Source organism: Malaya genurostris, chromosome 1 (genome assembly GCF_030247185.1).
Source record: "Malaya genurostris strain Urasoe2022 chromosome 1, Malgen_1.1, whole genome shotgun sequence".
Taxonomy (NCBI): Eukaryota; Metazoa; Arthropoda; class Insecta; order Diptera; family Culicidae; genus Malaya; species Malaya genurostris.
The window spans coordinates 766,060-781,057 of record NC_080570.1 but is presented as its reverse complement, the minus strand read 5'-3'; the positions used below and the strand labels follow the sequence as shown (position 1 = coordinate 781,057).

The 14,998-nt window shown below is 35.8% G+C and overlaps 1 protein-coding gene across 2 annotated transcripts in view; it reads left to right on the top strand.

Annotated features, from left to right (window-relative positions):
* Positions 1-14,998, top strand: part of LOC131428861 (homeotic protein ultrabithorax-like) — a 349,128-nt gene that overhangs the window by 33,659 nt on the left and 300,471 nt on the right. For both annotated transcript variants that reach the window (XR_009229404.1, XR_009229405.1), the window contains exon 2: positions 1,492-1,584. The gene's annotated coding sequence lies outside the window, so the exon portion shown is untranslated. The remainder of the gene's footprint in view (positions 1-1,491; positions 1,585-14,998) is intronic.

Sequence of the window (14,998 nt, the reverse complement as noted above, 5' to 3'; positions counted from 1 at the left end):
CCTATTCTAGTAGAAATGAAAAGTCCTTGCAAGAAAGTGTTTTATTACTCTCACTATACATCTTCAAGGTCGCATCATAACCCTTCCGTCTCGTTCAAGGAATATGTTTAACAAATGGTGCAATAAAATTATGTAACCCTTTCCTTCGAACTCATGCTTCTCGATTCTGACTGTCTCTGCAGTTGCAGTGCAGTTCTGTTTGTCATGCTCAAGCGTGAAGGTGGATCTTTGTACGTGATCATCTGCTGATGTTGATCAACTGTTCAAAACAATATTGGATCCACGGTTTGGACGCCAGTTTGTCTGGTTGATTGCACTTTTGTGACCGAAGATCGTTAGAAGCAAGGATTGAAGTGCTTCTTCCTCACTATCCTGACACCCGAACACCCCATCCTGTATGCATAAGTTTAAAATTATACTTCTTTTTAATCGCCCATAAATGAATCGTTTTTTAATGAAACGAGATTTTTATATGAGTGTGATCTACTACCATCGTTCAACAGCTCTCTCCGTGGCGCTTGTGGTCTTCGAGCAGTAAAAGACATTTTACTACCACTACTACCGCAACCGGCCTGCCAGCTATCGTCAGCCCCATTGACTGACTGACAGCCACTTCTGGGTTGGAAGGAGGAAGATTACCACCGGTAGTAAAAAAAATCAAACCGGCTGACGAGACATAGTCACAGTTGCCCCAAGCAACTGGGATGGGGGTGTATGTTGGAAACGGAACTCGCGCGCGTCGTCGTTGTCGCCTATAACAAAACTGTAGTAATATGTCTCCTTTATGGTGATATGGTGCGAACTCTGGTGACTGAATGCTTTTTTTTTCGCTGCTTTGTTTGCCTCGTGCCTCCAGCAAACTCGGCACCGTGCCGCGTGAGCGTGAGAACTCTATAGACGAGGACAGGATCAGGCGGGAGGGTGCTTTATTATTGTTGTCATAAAAATTTAATGTTCACTCGCTCTCTTAAATTTTTATTGAAGTGATAAAGCCATAAAATTCATTGTAAAAATGATAAAGTGGACTTGTTGTCGCTTGTCTACTGTCATCATCATTGATGCGTCGGTCGCTAATCCGTCTACGAATGGCTGCCCAGAAGCTGAATCGGTCGGTTAGGCGACTAATAGCTTAATGATAGAAAAACAAACAACAAAAAAAAATGAAAACATATTCACGGCTAGTGAGTGAGTATTTTCGCTCGATAGGATCAGAAAGGTAAACATGAGTAAATTGAATCGAATAAACAAAAACGAGCAAGCAGTTTTATTGCCTCATGCCTCCGATTTTTTTGTTGCGTTTTTGCCATGAAGTGTGTACTTCGTCTCTTTGAATGAGTGAACATTTAATCGAGATCGTAAAACTTTGTCAACAATACAAATGATTTGATGAAACCTGTCGCTTCTGAGTTTAAATCAGCTGGTCAAAACCAGCAAATGATAATCCAACGTTGAGAATGTTTAATATTTTTGGTTTTATTTTATAAATTTCAGGTAAGCCGATGAACTCACATTGCGGCAGGATATTGTTGAATTCCTTCTGATTGATGCCTGAGCTGAGCAGCGTGGAAACATTGTTGAAATGCAGTAAGTCTTCCTCAAACTGACATTGCCGGTAAAAATATGTATTGTGATTTGCATAAATGAGATCCGTGGTCAATCTTCACCATCAATTTCTATTCTAATCTAGAACCATTGACGTCTAAACGTGAATGGAAAAAAGTAAATTGCAATCCGGGTCTGTTCGCTGGATCGTCTTCACTTTACCACGAATTCAGAACAGAATCGGCTTGTACGTTTGAAGGGAGTTGGTAAAGTAACCAAGCAGCACTGAATCGAATTTCATTTCCATAATCAGAGCATTCATAGCCGGCCCACTGGCACTTGACCATCGTTCTTTTTCGGCGTTTGCGATGTGTCGGTGAATTAATTATCAGTCCGAACTCTTTTGTTAAGGTTTTTTTGTTGGTGCCTTGAAACACACTGTTATCTCTGCAAGTCTCGAAATGTATGTTTGTGATTGGCCGAAATCTTGATGCTGACTGGTGGTTATTTGCCTTAGAAAGAAGGTTTTATTTGCTACTGGAATTTAAACGAGGCTGATTTTCGCTCTGTTTTAATTAGAGTCTAACATACGAAACTCTTCCAATCTAATTAAGTTACTTTCCCGCTATGGGCAATTTATTTCGTGTCATCTTTGCATTCATTGAATCTTTTAAACGTCGTTGAAATTCCGAAACTGTCTGTACCGATGCATCAGCCATTTTCCAACCGCTTACAGATTCACCGTTACAATCTTTTAGATTCGAATGCCAGTCGACCAAAATTACACTGTGTTTGTAAGATGAGCGATGATATTCTGTTTTTTTTTTGTTTTCTCTTTTGAAACGCACCATTTTCCAGTCAATTACCGAAGCCGAGAACGTTTGCTTGAAATGCCTTGATTTCCTGAATCCATTATGATAATTTTGTCGCTTCTTCCTATCATTTTGGCTTCATTGCAATCGCGGCCGTATTACAGAAAAGGCAGCTAAAAGGTTTTTGGTGTTGGCTACAAGTGTGAAGAAGATGATGTCGGCATGGGTGTATTATTGGAACTAACACCGCATTCACCTTACAGTGGGATGTGATTTATTTGTATGGTTTGAAATTTAGTTATATGATTCTCCGACAAAAATTTCGATTTGTGTGAGTTATATAGAACTTGTGTGAATTTTTATTGTTTCTGATGAGTAAGAGTAAAAACTGAAAACTTTTCATTAGGATATGTATCATCTTATACCGATCATGAAAACCATACAATAAATGGATTATGAAAAAACATAACGAAAATTTTGAGAATTGCATAATATTTGGAAATAGTGGATCTTAATCAACCTGCAACCTGAACTGACATAGAACATGAGATGATCAATCACTGCAGGAAGGGAAGGAATGTTAGTTGAATGTTTGTTGCTAGCAGTGATCGATAAATTCTTGGAAAGGGCTGGTGCTAGTAAAGTGAAGAACTGATCAGAATTTATTTTGATAGATAATGTGATCCAATTAAATCACAACCAGTTCGTGAAGTTCGAAGCACGGACTGTCTAACGAGACGAATTAAAAATATATATTTATTATTATATTACCGACAGGCGACGAAGCGCAAAACAGCGACATTTTCAATTTCACGATGTAAATTGATTCAAATTCTCAGGGAGGTAGTCAATCGGGTTGGAACTAATCGAATCTCCAAAAGAATCTCAAAACGCAATATTTAGAATAATAATATACAAATTGATGAGACGTCTTGGTCAAAATATGCATTCGATTCGTAATGCATTGCTTGCTTCTCAATCTTTAGGCAACCGGTTACCGACAGACAAATAGGAAATTATTTTAAAATAGAACTATGGAATTCAAAACTGAGATGCTCCGTGAATGAGAAAAGAAGATTACTATTTGTAGTTTAATTGAATTAATTTTCGATTCTTTATTTGTTTTCATACAAGCTCTAGTGTAGTCCTCGTCTCCAGGTGAAACTTCCATCAAAAAAGTTTCTGGATTGAGCTTGTCGGCGCTTATCGTCTACTGCATATCCGGTTGTCACAGTAAACGTCCAGGTGGATAAACTACGTCCCAAAAAAATCAGACTTGGCCATCCGAAGGATCCGAGACCCACTCAGACTATATAATTCGTATACCTACCGAACAGATCTGTAGTCGGTCATGTAATCACTAAACAAGCCATTGGAACTGCTTGTTTAGTAAAAAGTTATGTGTGCTCGATTTGTGTCAATAGAAGTAAAATCGATAATATAGTTCAAGTTTACACGTGAAGATGAAATCAATCGAAATACGTACATTATTCTAGTGGAACAATTCAATTGCTGATAAATCGCTATATTAAAAATGGCGACAAGCGATGCGAACGAATTGGGCTCATCACCGTCCATGATGATGAAAATAGTAAGAAATGAAGGAATAAGAAATAAGGAGTTGAAAAGTTTACATTTAGTTATACGCCGTTACGATGTTACGATGTCCAAGTGGTGTTATTATTAATAAAAATTAAACCTAATTCCAGTATAATATACTGGAACAATAAACTCATTAGTACGGAAGATATGCAAAATTATTGCGTCGTTCTGTAACTTGAATGTAGTTATGATAATAAACAGACATTTTTCATTGTCACATGTAAATAATTTGTTGAAACATTTTGAGCGATTAAGTGAAAATATTGCATAATAATCAGAACGAAAGGTTACATTCCGTATTGGAATGTAGTATCCGGACTTTAATCATTCTACGAATGCTCCCTAATGTAATATAATCAATAAAACGATAGATATCTTTAGTTTTTTCGATTAATAAAAACGAAATAGTACGTTTTTATTTTGAGTAATATTGCACTGTTTTGGAAATTTGTTAACATTAGAACAATCAATGATGTGTTATGTTGGTACGCAATTTATTCCGCATAAAATTACCCCAGTCTGCATTTCGAAGAATAGTTGCTACTGCAGAACGAGACTGTTCGAACCCGGAGTGGAGTTCAACAATTGAATTAAGCGACTTTCTGCTTCTCTGCTTTGGTACTTGCCAGAAAACGTTTCGGCTCACCTCCTTCCGAGTGTCGATGGCGGTGTTAATTGAATTAAGTTCTATTTGAATTTATAATTTAATCATGGTTATTGTTTCTATCTGTTCTTCGCCTTTCCGTTGCTGGTTCGAATGGCGGCTGGCATCGAAAGTTTTAGTTCCAAAAAGCATGATGTGATTTTTGGTGCTAATTTAGATTTTGTTTGCTTTTGGTTTTTGAAAGTTAATGTGAACATTGTTTCCGTAAATTGCTACGCGTCTTGCTGCCAACATAAATTCTATTAGTGCGTTTTTTCGCATCTATGATTCAAAATGTCTAAAATCATACGATAATTACAAATATCATATCAATTTGAATCCAATGAGAAACGAAGGCTAGTCGTTGATAAAACATTTATTTGAGCTCAAATATTGAAGTGACAACGGGAACATACTATTTCCAAAGTTGTTTGTGCAAAAGCATCTCCTATAGTAAGCTACCAGAGTAACAGTAATTATATCTTACCAAAACATCTGCCAATTGACTGCAGGGACGTTCTTTCGACCGTCATCCCTGACCCGAGTATTGAGAGCCTACGAGTCCAACAGAAATCATCTGATTAATATTCATTATAACCCTCACCAGAAAAAAAACAGAACAGATTAGCTGTAAGGTAGCCAAAGTAAACAAAATAAATTTTCTCCGGTGCAATCTCCCGGGATACTGCCCTGAATCGCAAACTTGTCAACTTCTTTTGCATGCTTCATTTTACCTTTCAGAGGCGAACCACAAGCAACGACTCATTTGGATATTAATATAGTGAATTATGCATTTTGGCATTCAATTTTCTTCTTCGTCGGTACGTTGCTTATCTCGGGGACTAAAAGCAAACAGTCGATTTCCATCTGTTGAGATTTTTTTTTGCCCTCCATGCGGACAAAGGCTTGAAGGTGGAAAGTATACCAATAGTCTCGGTGGGGGCGACAACGATGGAGATGGATAGGAAAAGTTCTTTTTCATTAAAAGTTTTGTCACTCAAGCTATGCGGAGTGAGTTTGCCCAGTGGAATCAGTTGAGTGACGATATCCTCTGAAATATGGTGGAACGTGATAATGGGGAACCAGTTTCTCTTGTGTACCATTTCGATACTGTTTTTTTCATGAAGCCAAAATGACGGTTTACTATCGAGAATGAAGTATGCTACAGCCAAACATTTAGTTTCTAAAATTTTCATTTGTTAAAATCGACGAAACAGAAAGTAGTTTTTACTTATTGAATACATGTAATTGAGAATTGGTAATTTAATACCCAACCTTGTACCAGTTTTTCTATATAATATTCGCTACACCGCCCTTCGAATGTTACAATGAGAATCAACTATCAAGGAACAAATCGACCAATTTCAAATCAATATTTCATCACTTTAAAAATACCGTCTTCGTAATTTTAATTGAAATATGCTTAGAAATGTGATCTTATCATCGGAAAGGTATTCCTGTTCTGTTTCACAATGCTTCACAACCGACTCGGAAACGTACAGTATTTCTGAATACCTACACACCAAAAAAAATTGAATTTTACAGGTGACTTAATCCCTCATACGATGTAATTCATAAAGACCTAATTTGTCAAAAGACGGAAAATCTCATTTGTAATTTTTTTTTATGTTTATTTATACCCGGCTTTAACCTAATTTTGGTCGTTCGCCGGGTTTGTATCCAAAAGGGAGGAGGGGGGGGGGGGGGGGGGGGGGGTGAAATCATGGGACATTTGTAATTACTTAATGTTAGATGAGCTTGAATTTTACTGGTTTCGACTGTAACTTGCTTTCTGCTAGCAGGTGCGACTGTATGAATTCAAATGCACCTTTTACCTGCCAAGCAGATGCATGCTTCTGTGGCTCGGTCGATTAACAGACGTACTTGCGATCCAATGATTCTCGATTCAAGTCGCGATGGTTGCTCTCAGTATTCTTTTATTTTATTTCAATGAATTTCATGTATGGAGTTTTAGGCACAATATTAAATGTTCTTCCTCGTAAATTTGCGTGAGCTGCGACGCTCCATTTATGTGCATCTAATAAGATGTAAAATCACAGGTTTTTTTTAAGTGTGTAGTATTACGATCCTACCGGCACAAAGAGACAATTCAGATCGGGTTTCGAACATACGAAAAAAATTGTTTTTTTTAACCAAAATAACACATCGCTAATTTTTCGATGACGTGCTTTTTAGAAGGATTTGTCTTTTGTCTGAAAATAGTTTTCACATTCAGCTTCATCAGCTTTACTGGCGCGTATTATTTTGGTGATCAGCGTATAGCCAATAATCAGTAGAGGATAGATTTGGAGTATACGGTGTATGGGGAACTGATTCGAAGTGTAATTCGTTCATTTCGGGGTGAAGTGATGGATCCATGTTTCATCCATTGTCACATATCGACGCTAGAAATCTGATTTATTACTTGAAAACATGGCCAAACACTGCTCTGAATCATCAACACGTTATTGTTTTTGATCGACTGTGAGTAAACATGGCTTCACTTTGAAACGAACTTTCTCGTGGTCATGGTCATCTATCTCACACATTTTCAATTCACGAATAGATATAATATATTTGTGAACTTTTTTATTTTTTCTGAAATATCCACCTCAATTGGACGACCAGAACGTGCACCTTCATCGGTATCTGTACAACCGCGCTTAAATACAGCAAACCAATAACAAATTGTTCAAACCTACTGAACCAATCGACACGAATCTATTTTCATTTTGTAAGATGTTGTACAGGGAAGTGGATAAACTTCTCAAATGTGTAAAATGTTTTTCTAAAATATTGTGTTTTAAATTAAAACATTAAAAAAAACCTGTTTGGCTTGAACATTTCGTAGTGTCCGAGTTTCACGGAATTAAGACAATCTCTTGATTTTTTAAATATATAATTTGGTTACATCAGAATTCAACTTCGGACGACATCGTCAGACTTGTTCCAACCCTTTCAAGGGAGATGCTCGATATGTCCACCATTTGAGTTTTTAGTTTCTATAAAATCTGATTTTTCAGATCCTTCATCGATCAGCTACAGAAAGTCCAGGGGGATCGTTCTACATTCTTCCGGGAGTGCAGAATGGTGTCGCTTTTGTAAGATCTCTAAATCCTCTCGGGGGTTGGAGGTTTTATTAACAGCAGACTGTTCGGGAGCTCGTAGATGTTCAGAATTTACTTCTGCTTCCACTAAATGTGATCCCCAGCAGATTGTTCAGCATCCCTTAGGAGTGTAGAGTTTACTTCTGCTTTTATGTGATTTTGTGTCGTAAATTTTTCCCATCCTCCTAGTCCAACCTTTACCATTTCCTTTCAATCCTTCCCTCTTATATATCGGGGAAATTATGCTAAAAACAAATTGATGGCAAGGCACAAATCTCCAAATATCAAGGGGAACGTGCCATTTGAGCCAATTTGTTCTGATTCCTGATAGCGCTACAAAGTAAGTGAAGATATTTTTCTCATGCATCAGCATCCCGATCAGCAAGTAGTAACGAGTTTACAGCAAAAAGTAATTTTGGTAACCAATTCTGATATAAATCTGGTCTTGGTAGAAATTAAAACAACCAAATTTTCAAACTAATATCAACATTAGAGATAGTTTAGATATAATTCTGTTATGACATGTTGATCGGGATACGTCATTATTGCAAGTCCGCCTTGATAATATGATTGGATTTGGATGAGATATGTCCTTCGTCATAACTTCTTTGGTGAAACTGCCACAAAAGATATCTTCCGTTCGTTTCATCACAGTGTAATCCTTTCGTTCACCTCGAGCTCGAATAATAATTATCTCTCTCATTTTCTTTGAGCTACCAGGTTCGTCCTTGTAATGGTTCCGATGCTGGTTCAAGAAATGAATAGATCCTACCCTTTTTCAGTTAATTTAGCATTGCATCATTCTCTTTGTATGCATAATTTATTCACTCATTTTACACTAATTTTGAGATGTAAATTAGTATGGAAGTAGAAAAACCAGTGCGAGTTATTCTTTTCTGGACACCCTTGGACAATTTAGAAAAGGGGGTTCACAGTGATATCATCTATGGTCGAAGAACAGGTTTCTTAGTTCGATTCGGCCTCGAAACATAAAACAATTACGTTTATTTTCATTTCTGCAATTACACTCGTTTCCAGCAACTAAAGCAAAGCAACAATGTTTATATTCACTTATCATAAGCAACGCTTGTACATTCATTAGCCTCCTATAATCAGTTTCCTGTCGGTGGATTTCAATAAAGGCTAATTAGCAAATTAGAATTACTGCTGTGTCTTTAGAAAACCTATCGCAGTACACTAAATATATAAGTTGAAACTACAACACAGTTGAAACAGAATCTATATAATAGTTTGACAGTGAGTTGTCAAAATGATATTCGTGTAAAAGTACGCCATCTGGTTTAATTCTTACGTTGAAATTAATTTTATATAAGCAACCTATGTCGCGAGAGTGAAAATTCAACACGAACTCTACTATGGCAGCTGAATAAAAGCCGAACTGCAGTGCGGTTTGAAATACCGAAACAAAAATGGCTGCCGGTGGTCGCAGTTGTCGATGGCTGCTAGGGCGGGTTCGGAAAGTATTGTAATAGAATTAATATTAACAATTACTCTCTTAGTATTTCATTTATTCGGTTCTGAGTATCATCTGTTTTGAATTAAATAGTATGATTAAAAGAAAAATTACTTTGTGCAACTATCTTTTGTAACGATTATATGCGAAATGTTAAAATGAATATAATATTTGTAACGTGAATTGTTCTATAATTACCATCTATCTTGTAACAGCTATTTAATCTTATAGTCATACAGAGACCAAAACTGTTTTGGAAATCTTTACAAACGGAAGAGAATAACTGTCAAACCAAGTCTAACGTAAGACGTATGTAGATATGAGGGCAAAGTCTAATACAACTAGCTTTCATAATCAGCCTCAGTTCCACCTGCCGTCACAACTAGGTTGAAAAATCGAACATGTTTCTCGAAAGCTGACATCGAAGACCAACTTTCTTTCCCCGTGTACTCGAACCCGCGAAAAAGCGGCGCCTGATTCGTCGAGAATAGCATGAAAAGTTGTGCTTGTCTTAGCAATTTCGAAAATGTTGATTCGTTTGTGGTGGGATGGCGCTAAATTCAAGCATGTTGGGTAACGAGAAATGAAACAAAAAATATTCTATCTTCTTTTCATCAACGGAACCTTGACAGCAAATCCCTTGTTTCCAGCTAAAATATCATTCCCCTCACATTTCAACAGCTCAGAACGGAGTGAACTTAATACGATTCTATCTTTGTCATACTTTCCGGGTTTGGGTCGTAAAATAAGCTGAATTACGCTTGATAAAAAATCGTTCGCTTATCAAGAGATATTATTGTTGACCTTGTTTACTTCCATTATCATTTGAATTATTTTTTATACAAAGCCAGACACAGAAAACCGCAGTTCTTTGCAAACAAAGCAGTAAATTTGAAGGGTCGATGTGATGAAAGCAGCGACCATAGGAGAGGAGGGAGCAAATGGTTTTTCTTTTTGAGCCGTTCAAGATATAACATGACTTACAGAAAGGTCCAAATGTAGTTGATTATTCTATAAGATAATGAAGCAGAAGTGTTTTTAAAAAATTAGTTTAAAAACAGTGCATAGTGAAATATCAGTCAACAAGTTCTGTGTTAAGCTTTTAGCATTTTATAACACTTGAAGTAATTTCAACATAGACAAAATTTCCTACAACATTCAATTGATTCCTTTCATCAATGTATGATTTGTCAAATCTAAATAGTCAAACAGACTTTTCGATTAATATTAACAAAATTCTTGTTCAGAGCGCATCACTGTTTTTAGTCCAAAAAAAAATATACGAGCGTTAAGTATACCTTGTTGTTATATGTCCAACTATGGATTAACCAAAGGAAAATGGACGTTGGGAATAACTAAAAATTACATTCTTATTGAAGAATCTCTCTGAAGTTCAAAGCACCTCTTTCTGATATTTTTAAAAAATGTCAATTTGTACCATATATAAGTCTTGACAGTGAGGGAGTAAACAATATTTTTTTATAATAGGCCAAATATTTTTTTTGAATGTAGTAAAACATCAAAAGCATTTATATCTATTTTAAAATGTTGTGGATCCTTTAGGCGAAAATTCAATTCAACGATGTTACCACTCCAGCTAATTGCACATATTTAAGTTAACAGTTGTGATCTCAGTTCTTTTTTCAATTCACTTGAATCGAAAATTTGTTTGAAACTCATAATTGATGTAAAACTATAGTAGAATGCATTAAAGGAGAAGATTATTAATTTCCAACAACGTTTAGTTTTGCTTTAAATCTTGATAGAAAAATGACGAATTGCTTCGCAGTTTTATATTCAACTAGCTGAGCCGTCGAACTTCGTCTCGCCTAAAAATTATTTGTTCGAATTTATGTTTTCGGACAGCAGAATTTTCAAACGACTAAGTGGTTAATGTTTCTCTCAATTATTTTTCTGATTACTTAATCTACAATCAAAGGAATTCGACACACATTTGCTTAAGCTCGGAATGAAATATCATCGAAAATTAGTGTGAAGATGTGAAATACTACTGTTAAGCAAAAATAGAGCATGGGATTGTCATCCCATCCTTTGAGTCAATGCACTGAACAGAGATTTCTATCTAATAGCTTCGTTATAATAGATGTTTACTCTTTCAGATTCGGTAGAATAGAATATATTTACAATTTGTATTTAGCCCAAGTAACCAAAAGTTCGTAAAAAAAGTTTTGGTTTAGGCAGCATACAAAGCATTCTGAACAGTCTGTTTTTAGGGAATAACTAATACTTGAATGTTAACTCAGGCATGGCAGCCTCAATTCATTATGGTAATTATTTTGAACATTGATGTAATTGTTTATTATGTGCGCTTAGTGTAATCTAAATCATTCGATGGCAAAATGCAAGGAAAATCTCTTAGTTTGACCTAAGCACTTCTACAGCACAATCTTTTCATCGATTCTTTCAACCATTTTCTGATTTGTTAAACTCGCGCCCGCGATGACCAATACTATTCATTTGACTCAATTGAACATAATTCATCAACTGGTAAATGATATCAGAATATTTTCTCCTGCCTACAGTGGTTTTCTAGAAGCATTCCGTCATTGAGTCATTTGGCAAGCAATAATTGTGATACAATGACCAAAGCAAGCAATAATTTTGAAACCCAATTAAGCACGTGGCTCGAAATGACGAATCGCATGGAGCGAGTATGCTTATGAAATCTTCACACAAAAGAACGAGCTCGTAATGCGCCAATCGATTTTTTCTGCGATCTAGTATTCTTTTCTATATATATTTCGGGCTCAAAATGCCATGGAAAAATATATAATTCGAGAAAATATTTTTATCTGTGCAAATCAGTCGTACTACCAGGGTGACTTTTGGTGTGCGGGAGTGTAATGAACTCTTATTGTTCATTACACTCCCGCAAATAACTTGGGAACACATCCAGTTGTAATGAATACTTTTTTCAATTTTCAAATCTTCCTGCTTAGCCCCGGTCTCCTCTACGGTTACACTTTCTTTGAAATAAAAGTCATTTAGTGTTATTTCACATAATTTTTATCATTATTTTCGTTTTTCATAGTTGATGTTGGCGCTTATTTCGTTGAGTACTTATCTTCAATCGAAGCCAATAGTTGTGTCCCTTGCGACGTTTTAGACTTCTGCAGGTTTCCAAACCTAAAATAATGAAAGCTTTGCATAATTTTGTTAATTGGTGGGTAATCACTTTGTTTATTGTATTCACTGAAAATATTTCCCTTGCCATAGTGGTTGATTGGGAGAGCATAGCTGAACACTATGCCGTAAGCTCCGTGCTGTCTAGAAAAGGCATGATATTATAAAAAAAGCTGGAATAGATGCATAACTTGAATTAATATATTAATAAAATAATACTATTTTTCCACCAAATCATAGATATTATACAAACTAATACAAATTATTCAGGTAAAATTTTAAAACTGATTCAAGAGATGGTTTTCAAAGTTTTTCAACTTTAATTTGTGTGTTGTTATTTAAATTATGAATAAACTATTTTTCCTGTGGTTGAACATCATTTCATTTCATTGAAAACTTTTTAGTATGGATATTTTCGTAACGGATTTGATAAAAGAATACCAGTAAAAGATGTTTAAAGTCGTTGCAGGATTCAGAATTGCGACTTTGATGGGCAGATGCCGTAAACGTTTGAGATCGTTTCAACATCCTTGACGGCGACTGTCAATCTATCGATTTTACTGGAAACTGATTCCGTTAGTAGATACCGACAAACACTTTATAATATAGGTATTTTTAGAAGCGGATTTGATAAGTAGATACCGGATTTTTCGAAGTCTTCGGGTATATCAATATTCGTTATGATCTGGTCCGGATATTTAAGGTCGCCAATTAGAATTTTAGTAGAATTTTTGACTTCATTTTCAGGTTTCTAATCATTAAATGCGAGCCGAAAATATCTATATTGCAACTATTCGATAATTGATTACAAAAATACGTTATATGAATATTGACAGAGTATGTATTTCCATTTCAGCATTAGCGTTATTATTGAAGACCGCCTTTGTGTTGCAATTCCTTTGTTGATCAGGATCAATTGAGCTTGCAGAGTGTGTCAATGCATATATTTTCATTTAAGACACAATTTTTTTTTTCACAAAGTTGGTTTGTGAAAAAGAGTTCGTTGATTGGAATTTTTCTTCATGAAAATACACCCTTATTTGGAATTCAGTTCTTAGAAAGAGTAACGCATATCGACTACTTCGTAAAAATAGTCTTTGTTAATGGAGATTTTTATATGCATAGTCGATGAGTTTTAAAATTAAAGAAAATAAAATAATTTATCAATTGAACAACTCATTTATCATGTATCAGGAAACAAATTGTCAATCGCCAAGATAATAAGTGCATACCGAATACAAAATATTACTGATAGTTCAATAATATTTAATAAGATATATAATTGCGATTGTTGATAAAATGTTTTTATTATAAACATCTGTACAAAAGTTCATTGGAGTTAATTCTCGCACTGGGACACATTCGTTCGTATCAAGCTAGATTTGAAATATTAGTCAACTCTCAATGTATTCTTTCTTCTAATAGCCATCTACCCAGCCGTTACATTTAATTAGAAACGCAAATGTCTCTTTTCCTCCATAAGCGTCGGAATAGAAATTTGCAATGGAAATCGGAGCCAAGCAAACGAAAAAAGTAAATGAGCCGACCGACGACTGAGGCTGAATAGGGAAGTTTTCATATTTTTGGAGAAGCAACCAAAAGTATCATGCTGGGTATTCCAAACTGCTTAATTCAGTGCTATTAGTGCAAGATTTGTATATTTCTCTCTCCACCAAAATTCGTTAATGAATATTTAAATGAGTTTTCCTCTAAGTAGATAATACCTAAGGCAAATGGGAGAACCATTTTTCGCTTTATTTTATTAAGAGAACTCAATTGTTGGATGGAATCCAATTTTTACATTCTGAGGGCGCATAGGTTAACAATTTTTTTTATCAAATTCCATTGTCAAAACATTAAATATAAGCTGAGCTTGATATAGCAGCTCAAAAGCTCAAATCGAACAGAAAAATCAAACATATCGAAGTACTCTGGAAACAACACCTTCGCATAACTTATTATTGATTTTTGACATTCGCACCCCAATTTACTGAAACATTGATCATGTAGTGGTATTGGTGATGAGACACGTATTTCCCTGTTTTCACACAGAATCAGCTCCCGTCCTGATACAGTATATTATACGGTGTGTATGACACAGGTCATTAACGGGCTGCGAGCATGCGCGTGACGAAATTTCCGGCCGGTAGCCATGGCTTTATGCTAATGAATCTATGGAACCAACACTTCTAAAACTTTGGCGCTATGAGGCTATGAACTTTATATATCACTCGTGCTTTCGATTGGATTGAGATTGTGGTGCTATCAGTATTTTTCCTATTTTTCTGTACTCAGTTCTACATTGTGTTGGTGGATTCATTTTATAAATGATACTGAAACATCACATTTGTGGTGGTGTTGATGACGTGACGGTGGCTTTATAGTCATTTTGTTTCAAGTATATATTGCCTTTTCCTCTTCTGGTGAATGTGTTTGTGGGTTGTCAATCGGCGAAGGAGCCCCGCGAATATGGCAATCTGTAAATAAGATCTTGCTCGCATCTTGATAGAAAAAAAAGTTTTTTTTTCTTGCTACTGCTATTCGAAAGGCAAAATGGTTCTTCTCTGTCTTCTATCTTACATGGAAAATAAATTACACCCAAATGTGTAATTTATTTTTTCGCATTTCTAGCGCTGCACTGCTTGTGAAATGGCCCGGAAAATACCCAGGCTTT